Source organism: Balaenoptera borealis (assembly GCF_965194805.1).
Source record: "Balaenoptera borealis genome assembly, chromosome: 6".
NCBI lineage: Eukaryota > Metazoa > Chordata > Mammalia > Artiodactyla > Balaenopteridae > Balaenoptera > Balaenoptera borealis.
The window spans coordinates 122,064,118-122,080,325 of NC_138863.1; the positions used below are offsets into that span (position 1 = coordinate 122,064,118).

The 16,208-nt window shown below is 37.6% G+C and overlaps 1 long non-coding RNA gene across 1 annotated transcript; it reads left to right on the top strand.

Moving 5' to 3' along the window:
- Positions 1-9,774: 9,774 nt before the first annotated feature.
- LOC309631497 lies at positions 9,775-15,901 on the top strand. Its single transcript, XR_014246314.1, has 2 exons — positions 9,775-11,813; positions 12,143-15,901. It is a non-coding gene; the product is annotated as an uncharacterized lncRNA (long non-coding RNA).
- Positions 15,902-16,208: the final 307 nt, after the last annotated feature.

Sequence of the window (16,208 nt, forward strand, 5' to 3'; positions counted from 1 at the left end):
TGTTACAGACTTGCCAAGTAGGGTTGCTAATCAGCATATAAAGGTGATCAGCCTGAAACTAAGATCTTAAGTTTTAAGTGAAATATATATCAGTAGGTTATGGTGGAGGGAAAAATAGTACATAAGAGCTATAAGCACTTTCCATCTAGTAAGCAATACAACTAAATTTAAACTTTGATAAAATTTCCTTTATTTAGGGTTGGGGAAAACTTGAAATTGATCTTTAAGTGACAAAAATGTCAAACATATACTCACCTACTTATTGTTATTGAGGAAAAGCATGAAGTAAGCCTCCGCATGTGTTGTTGACTGAGGAGTCTGGTGTAGTTTGATAGGGTACATAATTTTATATATGTTTTAGCTGTCACAGCTAAGTCTTGGTTTATTTGGTAGGCTTTTTTTTTTTTGGTTTGATGGATATACATAGTTCACAGTGTGACCTATACACTATTGCAGGATCCATGAAACACCAAGAGTAGAACAGATGGCATTTGCAACTTTATGCTCTGCGTGGAGGCTGTCTGAGTGATTTGTCTCTGTATTACCTAACTTAGAGCCCAAGTGGCCAAAAGCTGTGGGAAGCAGTGGGCATGTATTGTGAAAACCAAAATGGGACTACAGACCTACAGACACATGGGGGAAAGAGATTACATTTCACCCAACAGCATCAGAATATACTTTTTTTTTTCTCAAGTGAACATGGAATATTATCCATGTTCATATTTTAGGTCATAAAACAAATCTTAATAAACTTACAAGGATTGAAGTCATACAAAGTATCTTTTCCAATCACAGTGGAATGAAGCTAGAAATCAGTAGCAGCAGAAAAACTGGGAAATTCACAAATATGTGGAAATAAACTATACACTCTTAAACAACCAATGGGTTAAAGAAGAAATCATAATTTAAAAAAATATGATGCCATAAATTGGATAACCTCAATGAAACTGACAAATTCCTAGAAACACATAACCCTCTAAGACTGAATCACAAATAAATAGAAAATATGAACAGATCTATAACTGATTAGTATATTGAATCAATGATCAACAATACCATAAAAAGAATAGCCAAGATCAGATGGTTTACCGATGACTTCGCCAAACATTTAAAGAATTAACACGAATCCTCCTAAAACTCATCCAAGAAATCATAGAGGAGGGAATACTTTCCAACACGCTCTGTGAGACTAATATCCTAATACCAGAGCCAGACAGACATTACAAGAAAATAAAATTACAGACCAATATCCCTTATGAATATTGATGCAAAAATTCCTCTAAAAATACTAGCAAACTGAATTTAACAACATTTTTAAAGGATCACACACTGACCAAATGGAATTAATTTCTAGAAGGCAAAGATAGTTCAACATATAAAAATCAATGTGATACTTTACATTAGTAGAATGGAGAAAAAGCACGTGATCATCTCACTTGATAAAGAAAAAGCATTTTACTGAATTTATCAGCCTTTTATGATAAAAATACTCCATAGGGAAATACCTGAACATAATAAAGCCTACATAAGAAGAACCTACAGCTAATATCATACTCAATGGTGAAAGACTGAAAGTTTTCGCCTTTAATATCAGAAACAAGGCAAGGATGCACACTTTCACCACTTCCAATCAGCATAATACTAAAAGTCCTTACCCAAGCAATCAAGGAAGAATAAGAAAGAAAGCAACCAAATTGGAAAGGAATAAGTAAAATGATCTCTGTTCACAATGATATGATCTGATATGTAGAGAACCCTAAAGATTCCACTAAAAAAGAGAAATTATTCGACTTAATAAACAAATTCAACAAATCTGCGTTGTACAAAATCAATACACAAAATCAGTTGTACACTAAAAATAAACAATGTGAAATAGAAATGAAAATAATTAGATTCACAGTGACATCAAAAAGTATAAAATACTTAAAGTTAACAAAGAAGGTAAAAACTTGTAAACTAAAAACTACGAATGTTGGGACCTTCCTGGTGGTCCAGTGGTAAAGAATCTGCCTTCCAATGCAGGGGATGTGGGTTCAATCCCTGATTGGGGAACTAAGATCCCACATGCTGCGGGGCAACTAAGCCCAAGTGCCACAACTAGAGAGACTACAAGCTGCAAACAGCAGAGCCCATGTGCCACAACTACAGAGCCCACATGCTCTGGAGCCTCTGTGCCACAACTAGAGAGAGAAAACCTGCATGCCATAACTAAAGAGAAGCCTGTGTGCCGCAACAAAGAGCCTGTGTGCTGCAATGTAGAGCCTGCACACTGCAACAAATGATCCCACATACCTCAACAAAGATCTCGCGTGCTGCAACTAAGAGCCGATGCAGCCAAAAAAAAAAAAAAAAAAAATTTTTTTAAACTACAAAAGTTGCCAAAATAAGTTAAAGATGATACAAATAAATGGAAAGATATTTCTTGTTCATAGGTTGAAACTTTTTTATATTAAGATGTAAAAACCACAAGTGACCTACAAATTCAATCTAATCCCTATTAATATCACCAAAACATTTTTCTAGAAATAAGAAAATTTATACTAAAACTTATGTGTAATATCATGGACCCACAAGTAGCCAAAAATAACTTTGAAGTCTAACAGTTCCTGATTTCAGAACTTACCTCAAAGCTACAGCAAAACAAAGTGGTACTAGCATACAGGAAAACAAACCAATGGTATAGAATAAATAGCCAATAAATAAATCCTTTTATAAATGGTCACATGATTTTCAATAATGTTACCACAGTCATTCAGAGGGGAAGGATGATCTATTCAATAAATGATATTGAGAAGCTGGATATTCATATGCAAAAGAATGAAGTCTGATCTTTATCTTACGCTGCACATGAAAATTAACTCAAAATGGATATAAGACCAAAACATAAGAGCTACCTATAAGACACTTAGAAGAAAACATAGGGCAAAGATTCCCAGCATTTGATTTGGCAGTGATTTCTTGAATTTGACACCAAAAGGGTAAGCAATGAAAGATAAAATAGACAAACTGGATTACACCAAAACTTAAAAAAAACAACACACCACTTATGCATCAGAAGATATTGTCAGTAAAGTGAAAAGGAAACTTTAGGATGATAAAAATATTTGTAAATCATATATCTGATAAAGGGTTAATATCCACAATATAGAGAGAATTCCTACAATTTAACAAAAAAATCAAACAACCTATTAAAAATAAGCAAAGTATTTGAACAGATATTTCTCCAAAGAGGGTATGCAAATAGCCAATGAACACATTAAAAGATGTTCAACATCACTAAACGTTAGGGAAACAAGAAATAAAAACCATACTGAGACACTTAATACCCATTAGGATAACTATTTTTTTTTAAAACGAAAAGAAACACAAATCAAAAAAAGCCAGCATTAGTAAGAATGTGTACAAATTGGAACCCTTGTGCATTGCTGATAGGAATGTAAAATGGTGCAGCTGCTATGGAAAGCACTATGGTAGTTCTTCAAAAAAAATTAATAATAGAATTACCATATGATCCAGAACTTAACAATTCTGGTTATACACCAAAAGTACTGAAAGCAGGAATTCAAAGAGATATTTGTACACCCATGTTCATAACAAAATTATTTACAATGAACAAAAGTTGGAAGCAACCCAAGTGTCCATCAATGGATGACTAATTAAACAAAATGTGATGGAACATTACTGGAACATTATTCAGTCTTAACAAGGAAAGAAAATCTGACACATACTACAGCATGGATAAGTCTGGAAGACATTCTAAATGGAATAAATCATGAAGGGGTATATACTGCATGATTCCACTCATATGATGTACCTAGGGTAGTCAAATTCATAGAGACAGAAAGTAGAATGGTAGTTGCCCAGGCTGAAAAGAGGGAGGAATGGGGAGGGTGTTATTATATAACACATAATGAGTTTAATTTTGGGAAGATAAAAAATGTTCTGGAGATGGAAGTTGGTGATACTTGCACAACAATGTGAATGTAGTTAATGTTACTGAACTATACACTTAAAATATTTAAAAATCAATTTGAAGTTAGGTATATTTTATCTCAATTAAAAAAAATAAGTCCAGAAAGATCCCACCTCAAAATTTTGCACTGCCGGGCTTCCCTGGTGGCGCAGTGGTTGAGAGTCTGCCTGCCAATGCAGGGGACACGGGTTCGAGCCCTGGTCTGGGAGGATCCCACATGCCGCAGAGCAACTAGGCCCGTGAGCCACAACTACTGAGCCTGTGCATCTGGAGCCTGTGCTCCGCAACAAGAGAGGCTGTGATAGTGAGAGGCCCGCGCACTGTGATGAAGAGTGGCCCCCACTCACCGCAACTGGAGAAAGCCCTCGCACAGAAACGAAGACCCAACACAGCCATAAATAAATAAATAAATAAATAAAAATTAAAAAAAAAAAAAGTGATGAATATCCTTCCCTTTAAAAAAAAAAGTTTTGCACTGCCTGTTACCTCTGCATGGAGCACTCTTGTCGCAATTAATTTACACAATTATTATTTTTTATTAAAGTACAGTTGATTTACAATATTATATTAATTAGTTTCAGGTGTACAACAGTGATTCAATATTTTTATAGATTATACTGCATTTAAACTTAGTACAAAATGGTGGCTATATTTCCCTATGCTGTACAATATATGCTTGTTGTTTATTATTTTATACATAGTAGTTTGTATCTCTTAATTCCACACCCCTATCTTACCCCTCTCCCCTTCCCTCTCCAAATTGCTAACCGCTAGTTTGTTGTCTATATCTGTGAGTCTGTTTATATATATATAAAATCTTTTTTATCCATTCATCTGTTAATGGACACTTAGGTTGCCTCCATATATTGGCTATTGTAAATAATGCTGCCATGAGCATTGTAGTGTGTCTCTTTGAATCAGAGTTTTTATTTTATTCATGTATATACCCAGGAGTGGAACTACTGTATCACATTGTAGTTCTACTTTCAGTTTTTTGAGGAACTTCTATACTGTTTTCTATAGTGGCTGTACTAGTTTACATTCCTACAAACAGGGTGTAAGGATTCCCTGTTCTCCACATCCTCACCAACATTTGCTATTTGTGATCTTTTTGACAATAGCCATTCTGACAGATGTAAGGTGATAAATCACATTCTGATTTTGATTTGCATTTCCCAGACAGTTAGTGGTGTTGAACACCTTTTTCTGTGCCTGTTGGTCATCTGTATGTCTTCTTTGGGAAAATGTCTATTTAGATCTTTTTTTTTTTTTTTTTAATTATTTATTTATTTATTTATTTATTTATGACTGTGTTGGGTCTTCGTTTCTGTGCGAGGGCTTTCTCTAGTTGTGGCAAGTGGGGGCCACTCTTCATCGCGGTGTGCGGGCCTCTCACTATCGCGGCCTCTCTTGTTGCGGGGCACAGGCTCCAGACGCGCAGGCTCAATAATTGTGGCTCACGGGCCCAGTTGCTCCGCGGCATGAGGGATCCTCCCAGACCAGGGCTCGAACCCGTGTCCCCTCCATTAGCAGGCAGATTCTCAACCACTGCACCACCAGGGAAGCCCTATTTAGATCTTTGGTCCAGTTTTTAAATCAGGTGTTTTTTTTTGATATTGAGCTGTTTATATATTTTGGATATTAATTCTCTATTGCACATATTATTTGCAAATATTTTCTCCCATTCAGTAGTTTGTCTTTTCATGTTGTTTATTGTTTCTTTTGCTGCATGAAAGCTTTTAAGTTTGATGTAGTCTCATTTATTTATTTTTGCTTTTGTTTCCTTTGTCCTGAGGAGACAGATCCAAAAATATATTGATACGGCCTGGGTCGAAAAGTGTTCTACTTATCTTTTCTTTAAGGAGTTTTATGGTCCTGCCCCAAGGTGCTGGAGCAGAATCCCTAAGGGTCAAGTCCTAGCTGGTTCCATTCCCTCTAAATGTGTATATTCTCCTTGGGCATTTCTGCCCTAGTGAGAAGCAGTGCTGGAGCACAGGGGCTGGAGTGGATGCCCTGTGCAGACTGAAGTGCATGCCAGGAGATCCCAGCAGTCCAGCCAGAGCCCCAGGCATTTCCCAATCCACTGCCTCAGTGCGCTCACCAAGAATGGCCACCCTCACCCTGTTCACAGTCAGAAGCCAGGTCCAAGTCGGCTCCCCTTCTTCCAAGTGTGCACCACCTGCAACAGCACCTTTGCTCCAGTGGAGGGCAGCACTGAGCAAGCAGGACTGGAGCAGGCACCCAGGGCAGGCTGGGGTGTGTGCGGGGAAGGTCCTGGCACATCAACCAGAGCCCCAGGCAGCTCCAAATCCTCCACTTTCACATGCAAGCTATCAATTGCCACCATTGCTCTGTTCAGATGCAGGACCAGGTGTGAGCCTGGTCCCTTCCCCCAACCCCCATGGACCCCCACTTTCCTCTCCTTAGCAATAGCAGCCGTCACCCTAGTCAAGACTGTGCTGGAGCAACAGAGCCTGGAGCAGGTGCCTGATGTGGGCTGGGGAGGGCAGGGGAAACTGGCCAAAGCCCCAGGCAGCTTTCAGTCTACTTCCTCCTCCTTGTTCCCAGGAGTAAGCAAGTATTTGCCTGTGCTCTTCATGAGCAGAATCTTGGTTTCCTACAGCCCTGGGTCAGTCCCACTGGTATTCCAACCAGCTAAGGGGACTCATCTCCCGGGTGTCGGACCCTGGGGCGGGGATGCTGGATATTTGGCTCAGACTCGTCACTCCCCAGGATGAGTCCCCGAGCTCATGATGTCCCCCTTCCCTTCTGTGTGCCCTGCTAGGGGCATAGGTCCCCACCTGATCACTTCTCTTCCCGCCAGACTCCATGTGGATCTTTCTTTACAGCCTTGGGTGTAGAATCGCCTTTCTGCCACCCTCTAGATTGTTTACAGCAAGACAGTTCCTCCACATACAGATGTATTTTTTATATGTTTGTGGCGGGGAGGTGAGCTCGGCGTCCTCCTCCTCCTCCATCTAGACCTCATTCTGGTCCACAGTTAATTTTCTTAGCTCTTCCATTCTTCACCCAGATGTCATATTTCAATGAGTCAAATCCTAAGCGTCCCAGTTTAAATTACAGTACCCTACCCAGAAACTCCCAAACTACCTGCACCCAATCTGTTTTTAATAATATTTATCACATTATACCTATTTATTTCTGTATTATGTCTGTCATTTTTGTCTGTTTCCTCACTAGAAGTTAGGCTTCATGACAGCAGGGATTTTTATCTGTTTGCTTACACGTGTATCTCTAGCATCCAGGACAGTGCCTAGCAGATGCTTTATAAACCTTAATCCTGAAAGTTGAAAGGATATTGCTGCATAATTAATTACGTATGTGATGTCATGCCTGGGCCTATGGGTACTGAGACACACCAAGTCTAATTATAAGCTGTAGGTTTTACTGTTCACTATCACTGAGTGTTTATCAAAAGGTCCACCATGATCTCAGCTGATATTTTGGGGGAAATAAGCAAACAATATCCATCCAAGCTTGAAAGTAGTATAGGAATAAAGTATATATCCCGGGGGAAGTTCAGTCCAAGAACTCCTAGAGATGATCAGGTGATAACAACAAAGCAATCTGCTAAGAGGAAAAAGATTGGTCCTCACAGCCAAATAGATGGTCAAGGTATAAATAATAACTAAATTTCATTTATGACTATTTCCAGGGTGTACCCAGAAATGTCTGCTGTTATGGAATCTAGTAGAAAACTAGTTTCCAGCGGTCAAGAATGATGGGATTCCAAAGTCACTGTGTTTTGTAATATTACCAGAAACATTACTTCACAATCTGGTGAAGGATAGAATAGTCCACTTAATGTTATAATAATGCTACTCTAAGATAGGTGTTAATACCTTTTAATATTATAAAGGGAAACCTTAAGCCCCAAAAATGTCCCATTACTTTCTCAATTATGTTGAACTCCCATTTATGATTTCAACATAAAACTTTCCAAGGAGCAAAGATATTGCTCTTTTCTTTGTTTTTAATTTGTAAAGAAAACATGACACTTCATTCTAGAATTTAATTTTACTTTCAAGGTAGCTAAGAAAGAGAAAATTATTACAGTAATCAAAACTTTCCTGATGAATCAGTTTATATACTCTTCTGTATTGTAAATGCAAATGTTGTAACAAAATAGTCAAGAAAATATATATATATACATATATAAATATATAAAAGATATAAAAAGGGCATAGAAAACAATAGCATAATTCATGAGTTAAGTCTTTCAAAAATATATTTTAATGAACATCTTTTGAATATAGGCAAGTAACTTTTCTAAAGTATTTTTCCTTTGAGATGTCAATAAAATGTTGGTGATAACATTACCAAATATCTATTTCATCTGGGTATAATTTAATTGTTTACATATTAATTTTCTCATCTCACTCTGATAATCAGAAAAATGCTCTAATGTAAATTCTGTTAAGTTTATCATTTTATATCTACTCAACATAGTTACCCAGATTTATTATTGGTATCATCAAATTGTTCTTAGCAATTTCAAAGCATTTGGAGAAGAAAAATGTACCAAGTTGAAAAGGAAGTAAAACTTTCCTTGATATAATTAATGTCCATTTTTATTTTTATTGTCTGGTCAATTATTTTAAAAGGTTACAAGATAATACAATAAAATTTTGATTGATATACTTAGCCAGTATGTTAGCACTGCAGGAGGTAAAACAAATTTTAATAAAAACAATTATATTAAATTCTAAAAGAAAGGAGAAAGCTAGTTCAACTGAGATTTCTCACTGGGCTTAAAAATGTATGAAATTAAAAGCAGTGAAAAAAGCATTACAATCTAGCTATAGGATGCCCAAAAATGTGATTACTTCATTTCAGGACAAATTTTCAAGCTGATTACTTCACCTCATGGTACACAAAACAATTACTTTTATCTGAAGGTTTCTAGTGATTGTCTAAATGGTTGTACATGAATGTGTCTCTTCTGGCTAAAGACTCACCATAGGCTCATGTATAGAAACCATAGCCAAATATTAGCTTAATATTAATTCAAGTGCTTGCTTGTAATTCTGCTCCTGTAAATAAGACTTTGCTCCCTTAATCTGAGATACTGGGTCTTCCTAGATATGATAACTTGAAAAAGTCTGAGTTATGTTTTAAACAGATGTGTCGAATATACATATAATTATATGTATACATAAATACTTTAAGTAAACATGTTACAGTCAATCAAACTTGACTCAAATAATAAAGGCTTCCTGTTTTAACATTTTTTTAAAAAACTACATACCATTAATTATAAAGCATAACAAATAAATATTTCCTGCATATTTTAGGCCCTTTGCTAGGCCCTGAAGATATAAGCACTCCAATGTCAAGTTGCAATAAGGCAAAGTTTTCTATAGGAGGCAGTCTTGTATATTAAAGGCACATTAGGAGTTAATTAACTGGGGCAAAGGACAGGGCTAGAGGACAGTGGATATGATTCCCAGCAGAGCCATCATAAAGAGAAATTGCAAAACATTCACAGGGAACTAATAAAGTGGTTTTGAGTGGCTAACCAATAAAAAATAAGATAGGAGAAAGATGAGACAGGAGAGGTAGGAAGGGACCAGAGAATGAGAGCTGCAGAGGGAGCTTGAATTATATTCTGTGGCTGATACAGAGCCATCGAAAGGTTTTAACCAGGCAGGTTACATCACTGAACCTAAAGAATTCATTTTGTTAGGTGAAGCAAAACAACAACTAGCAACCAAAGCTTCCTCACATAACCTTCAGGAAATACTGGGAAATATTGGGATATTACATATCCCAATATATGTAATATCCCAATATTATATATTGGGATACATTACATTACTTTGAGCCTGCTTATTCAATGCAGCTTTTAAGGAAGAGCTGAGATTTTACCTCATCCATCATTCTGATTCCATGATGATTTGGTTGACAGCTATCAATTCTATTCACATGATCAGAGCAATAGATACATGAAAGAGAAAAAAAATCCTAAGAAATATAAAATTACAGCATAAAGCATGTAATATTAGGAAAGAAAGAGCCCCATTGCAGTTTAACTGAATATACATCATTCAACTATTCATCTATCCAAACTTCCATCCATCTTTCCAACCATCCCTCCATCTATCCTTCCATAATTCATCCATGCATCATCTATCATTTATCTGTTGCAGAATTCATTTAAAAGACCAAGATCCTTCTCATCTCCATGTCTTGCACCTGTTTTCCATTCCCATTGTGTTTAATATCATCCTCATTTTGAGGTTTAACAAGTCATTCCAGGCTCATGTAGTACTTTTCTTGCTCCAGACTTGGAAGTGGCTGTTTATCTAAGAGGTCTTGGTTCCTTTAGATAGAATATTAATCTACCCAGAAAAGAATTCAGAGTGATGATAGTAAAGATAATCCAAGATCTTGGAAAAAGAATGGAGGCACAGACTGAGAAGATACAAGAAATGTTTAACAAAGAGCTAGAAGATATAAAGAGCAAACAGAGTTGAACAATACAATAACTGAAATGAAAAATACCTAGAAGGAATCAATAGTAGATAGAATATTATATTATTTGGGTGCAGGGGATGTTTATTGTTACTGCCTTAGTTATTACTTTTAGGCCTTGTCAGTGGACAGAGATAAGCCATATATATTATTTTTTGAAGAGGAAATACATCGTGAGTCCATGGTGATATTTTAAAATGTTAATGTTGACTAAAATATGTAAATAGACATGTAACACGATTCCATTTATATAAAACTCAAGAATATGCAAAACTAAGTAGTTTCATTTGTGGATGCATTCTAAAGTGATAGTCCTATAAAACAAAGCAAATAAGTGATTTCTGTTCCAAGCAGGATAAGGTGAGCTCCAGAGGAAGAGATGTTGTAATTCAGAAGTGGCCTCTGGGAGTGCTGACGATGCTCTTTTCCTTGATGGAGGTGGTTACATAAAGTGTCTCTTCAGTTTAGAGCAGTTCCCTATGTTCATGATATTTTGGTGTGCGTGCGGTTTGCTAGGTTACGCGTGTGTTCATGCACTTGGTGTGCACGAGGTTTGCTAGGTTACGTGTATGTTCATGCAGTTTGTGTGCATGCGGTTTGCTAGGTTACGTGTATGTTCAAATTCGTGTGCATGCGGTTTGCTAGGTTACACGTATGTTCATACAATTTTGTGTACATATTAAAGTTCACAGTATAAAACTAATTTTAAAAAGTTGCTGTGGCCTGCTCTTCCCAACTTTTCTTAAGCATCACTGAGTTTTACTCTTCCCAACCTTCTTTCCCAACACCTCAGTGCTAGTTTTGAATATTCCATGCTTTAAAAAATTCATGCACAGCATCTGGAACTTGTTGGAGGAATGACACCAAAGACTTTTAATAAATAATCATGCTTTGGCTTGTTAGATTAGCTTTAACAGGACAATTATTCTTTTTCCTGTCTGGTAATATTGGTCCACGCATGGGTAATAGCTCCATTTTCTCTCATTAACTGTTTTATCAAAGGACACCATCCTTGGCTCTAAATGTCTAATTTGTGTTCCATTTATTTTAAACCAAAAATTTTTGCTGAGAACTTTGTAAGTGCCCGGAACTGTGCCACACAGCTAGTCAGCAACTCTCCTTCTCCCCATTCTTGAGGACATTCTGATTATGTTGATGAAACATCTTGGTGGGAAGTTGATTACTGGGAATCCTGTTTGCACTCAACGTCTGTAGCCAGCTAAAAGGCAAATGCTACTGTTATAAATCCAGATTTGTAATTGTAATTACAAATTATAATAAGAAATGAATCTAGTTTTCGACATATACCTTACTTATAATAAGTGTATGCTGGTATAAAGTAAAGGTTAAGTATTATTATTATTTTTTTTTTTTTAACATATTTACTCTTTTTTTTTTTTTTTAAATTTATTTTTGGCTGTGTTGGGTCTTCGTTTCTGTGCGAGGGCTTTCTCTGGTTGCGGCGAGTGGGTGTCACTCTTCATCGCGGTGCGCGGGCCTCTCACTGTCACGGCCTCTCTTGTTGCGGAGCACAGGCTCCAGACGCGCAGGCTCAGTAGTTGTGGCTCACGGGCCCAGTTGCTCCGCGGCATGTGGGATCTTCCCAGACCAGGGCTCGAACCCGTGTCCTCTGCATTGGCAGGCAGATTGTTAACCACTGCGCCACCAGGGAAGCCCAAGTATTATTTTTTTATTCACATTAAATCGATTCAGAAGAGCAGTTCATTTTTAACTTTTTGTATTTTGTTTGTTTTGTTGTTGTTGTTATTGTATAGAATAACTGGTAAGTGGTAGAGCTGGGATTTGAATCCTGGACATAGTTCTCTTAGTTTAAATCTCATTCATTCCAATATTTCATTCTAATTTTCTCTATTAACCAAGCCTGATGCATCAGCCCTAGTAATTACTATGAACGTGACACAGTCATATTTGCAGGCCAAGCTTTTGCCTTTATCTGGTGTTTCAGAACCATCTGAATCCCAGAACACTGGGCAAATTGGGCTCTCACGTACTTGGATAGAACCCAGCACACTAACTAAAGCTGAAACTATCACTTATTTAGAAAAATGGGTATTTTGTTGCTATTAAAATGGGATAAGAACTAAATTCAACAATTTTTGAGGCGGTACAGAGTAGTGGAAAGAATCTTGGCATGAAAGTTGGGAAATATGGATTTGTATCCAGCCTCTGTGCTTGCTTATGTGAGGTCATCATAAGTAGGCACACAAACTCTGACAGCTTTTCCCATTTTTCACTGGTCCAAATTCCTCTGCATTTTGCCTCTATTGTAGCTTTCCTAGCTAACCTGTCTTTCCTGTCTAACCATTTAAGTGTCTTTTCCTGTCTTTCAGAGCACTCAAACCCTGTGTCTACCACACACACACACACACCCCCTAGTCATTCTGGATTTTGTTCTGAGTATGGTAAGGACTTTTCAACCTCAGGGCCAATACGTGGGCAGTTCCCAGGAGCTGTTATTTGATTTCTTCCTGAGTCAGCAAGACAGTGTCTTACTGTCTTTGTCAAGGTTACACATACATGAAATAAACTGACCTAAACTCCATAACTCAGATAAAAATGGGAACATATTTTTCAAGGGCTCTCAAAGGGCCTCTTGAGACCACAGGCTGAAAATATCAGATACTGGGGTATTGCTGGAGTAGAAAAACCTAAACTGTAATTTGCTAGAGGTTTGGGGTGGACAGACCTGTGAGTTAAAGACTCTGTGGCATCGGAGAGGGGGGCACACTTTTGGGGGTTTTACCTACAGCTAGGTAAAAAGCTCCTAGAGCTCCACAAGTTTCTCGCAGTGAAGATCGAAGAAAAATCCCCTCATGCTTGTGGGAAGGAGAAGGGAAAAGTGGCCCTTTATAAAATATGTTTGATGATTCTGTTATTCTTAGCAAGGTCTGACCTTAAGGGGAACTATTTTTCCAGTGTCTAACCCATCGGTGTTTTGTCAGAGCCTTACTGACCTGGGGGGAGGAAATACCCAACTCCATCCCATTCTAGCTTTCCACATAGGGAAAGAGAAATACTCCAGCTCCCCCCGGTCATCGTGACCACCTTGCCACAAGCCTGGCCACACTAATGCCTTCCAAGACAGTCTGGGGATCCGTCAAGAATGATACCTGGGTGAACCCCAGAGGAAAGAGGTTGTGAGTCAAAGCAAGAAGCACAAATCTTCCCACAAGGAAAAAAACTCCTGGTGGGTGCCAAGCATGATGAAAATTCCTCTGCTTTGATCAGCAAGAAATCACACAAGGCAGTCTCCAAAGAGGAAAACCAAAGGCTGCTCTCAGGAGACAGAACAAAGGAGAAATCAACCTCTAGTGGTGTCAAGAAAGAGAAGGAAAGAGAAGACAGCAGCATTAAGAAGTTCTATCCCCCTTGGAGGTTGCTTCAGACAACTTTAAGAAGCCAAAACACAAAGTCTCAGAGAAAACCAAACCAAACCAAACAAGGAAAGTCCAGAGGATGCAGACACAAGGATGGCGGCAGGAGACTCGTCCAGGGTAAATGAGAAGGTTTCTAAAACCTAAAGACCCAAGAAAGGAAACTAAAAACTTCTATCTTGGATAGAAGGTCACAGGGCTGTTACCCTGAAGTTGAAGAGTTAGATATGGATGATGAATTCTAGCAGCCCACCATGTCTTGTGAGTTATACCTTAGCCATGACCAGCCTCAGAAAAAAAATAAAGATTGTGAAAACTTTAGTCACTGAACTTGGAGAAAAAAGACTTACAAAAAATAACAAGTTCTAAAAGCACTAGTAAAAAAAACAATGGGCCCCATCCAGAAATTACTTAACGTAAAGGAAAACAAGTCAGAGAAGCTACATCCAACTAGAGCTAATTCTGTCAAGCTGGAAAAGGCCTCACCAATGTATTACCAGTGTGGGCAGTCCTCCCACTTGATTACCCAAGTAAGAAATCAATTACCATCCACTTTCTGCCCTTGAATTGATGTCCTCCCTCTAACCAAAGCAAAAAACCACTCTCTTCACCCCAGGCAGATGAAGAAGTTGGACTTGACTCAGAATGAATTTTAAGATGCAGGTGTATTCTAATTTCCATGTGTGCTTATCTCCCCCCCAAATAAATAAGAGCTGAAAATAGAAATAAAGTTGAATTAAACACATAAATAAAGAAAGCTATACTCCTTGTATACCTGTTAGTGTAATGACATTCATACCAGTTACAAATAGTTGCTGGTAACTTTCTTGTGTTTACCCTTGACAGCCAGATAATCAACATTCATGGAGTCCCTGTTTTTAATGGGCATGATATTAGCAACTACAAAATGAACTGCCATTTCCTTTAAACGTGGAAATCTATTCAGGAAGACAGTTTACATGCTAATGAAAAAAACTTAGAAGCATGAGTCTTCAGTCATAACTTTTAAAGGATATTTTGGAAAAAGCTCTTCTTAGGTCCAAATTTAGTTAGTTAAAAATTTTCTTTAACACTATTGCTTTAATTGGCATTTCCCACACATCACTTGTAGGTTCAGCAGCATGTACAGATAAAACAATCAGTAAACGTTCTTGAATTATTTTAAGGTCATGTCCCTTATGTTTTTTTTCCATTTAGGGAACCATAAGTATATCTTAGCTTAGTTGTAGAAAACAAGTTTTAAAATTTCTAAAGCTTCAAAACATTTATTTAAACAAAAAGTTGAATTATCTTGGTCAAACTGGGCTAGAATAAAAATGTTAAGGATGTCCAAGTTTATAGCTGATAACCCACCTGAGTTTGGAAATAGTCTGAAAATAAAATATATTTTAATCAGCCTTGAAAATGGTAGGCATGAAAAATGGCTGTTGAATGAGAAAAATGAATACATGTTAATAAAGATGAATTAGTATGATGAAACATATTTGAGAATTGAAATGTTGTGGAGGTTTACTAAATGGACTTACCACAAAATCATAGTTAAGCAAATGCAAATAATTTTCCACTTGCAAGTCGTAACACATATATTGTCTTCCTGAGCCCGATACTTGATTATATATATTACAATAAAAACTGAAGAGAACTTAGCTATAGAATAAATTACATGAAAAAGTAACATAGGGACTTCCCTGGTGGTGCAGTGGTTAAGAACCCGCCTGCCAATGCAGGGGACACAGGTTCGAGCCCTGGTCTGGGAAGATCCCACGTCCCAGAGCAACTAAGCCCGTGCACCACAACTACAGAGCCTGAGCTCTAGAGCCTGCGAGACACAACTACTGAGCCCGTGTGCTGCAGCTACTGAAGCCCACGCACCCTAGAGCCCGTGCTCCGCAACAAGAGAAGCCACCGCAATGAGAGGCCCACACACCGCAACGAAGAGTAGCCCTCACTCACCGCAACTAGAGAAAGCCTGCACACAGCAACGAAGACCCAGTGCAGCCAAAAATAAATAAAATTAAAGCCAAAAAAAAAGGTTTTTTTTTTTAAAAAGAAAAAGTAATATATGAAGAGTGTTTAGAATTGTTTCTGGCACATAATAAGTACTACATGGTCAAGCTATTATTATTATTACTGCTACAGTATGGAAACAGTGGAAAAGGTTAAGTTTGGTTGGATATTTGTTTCACTCCAACCCTCACAAAATAGGTAACATAATAAAGAATGTCTTTAAAAAAAAAAAAAGAATAACTGTACAGTGGATAAGGTTGACATCAAATCATAATGAGTCATGCTGATAATACACAAATTTACCTCTGTGGTTTTCCTTCCTCAAACCCAGAACAGTA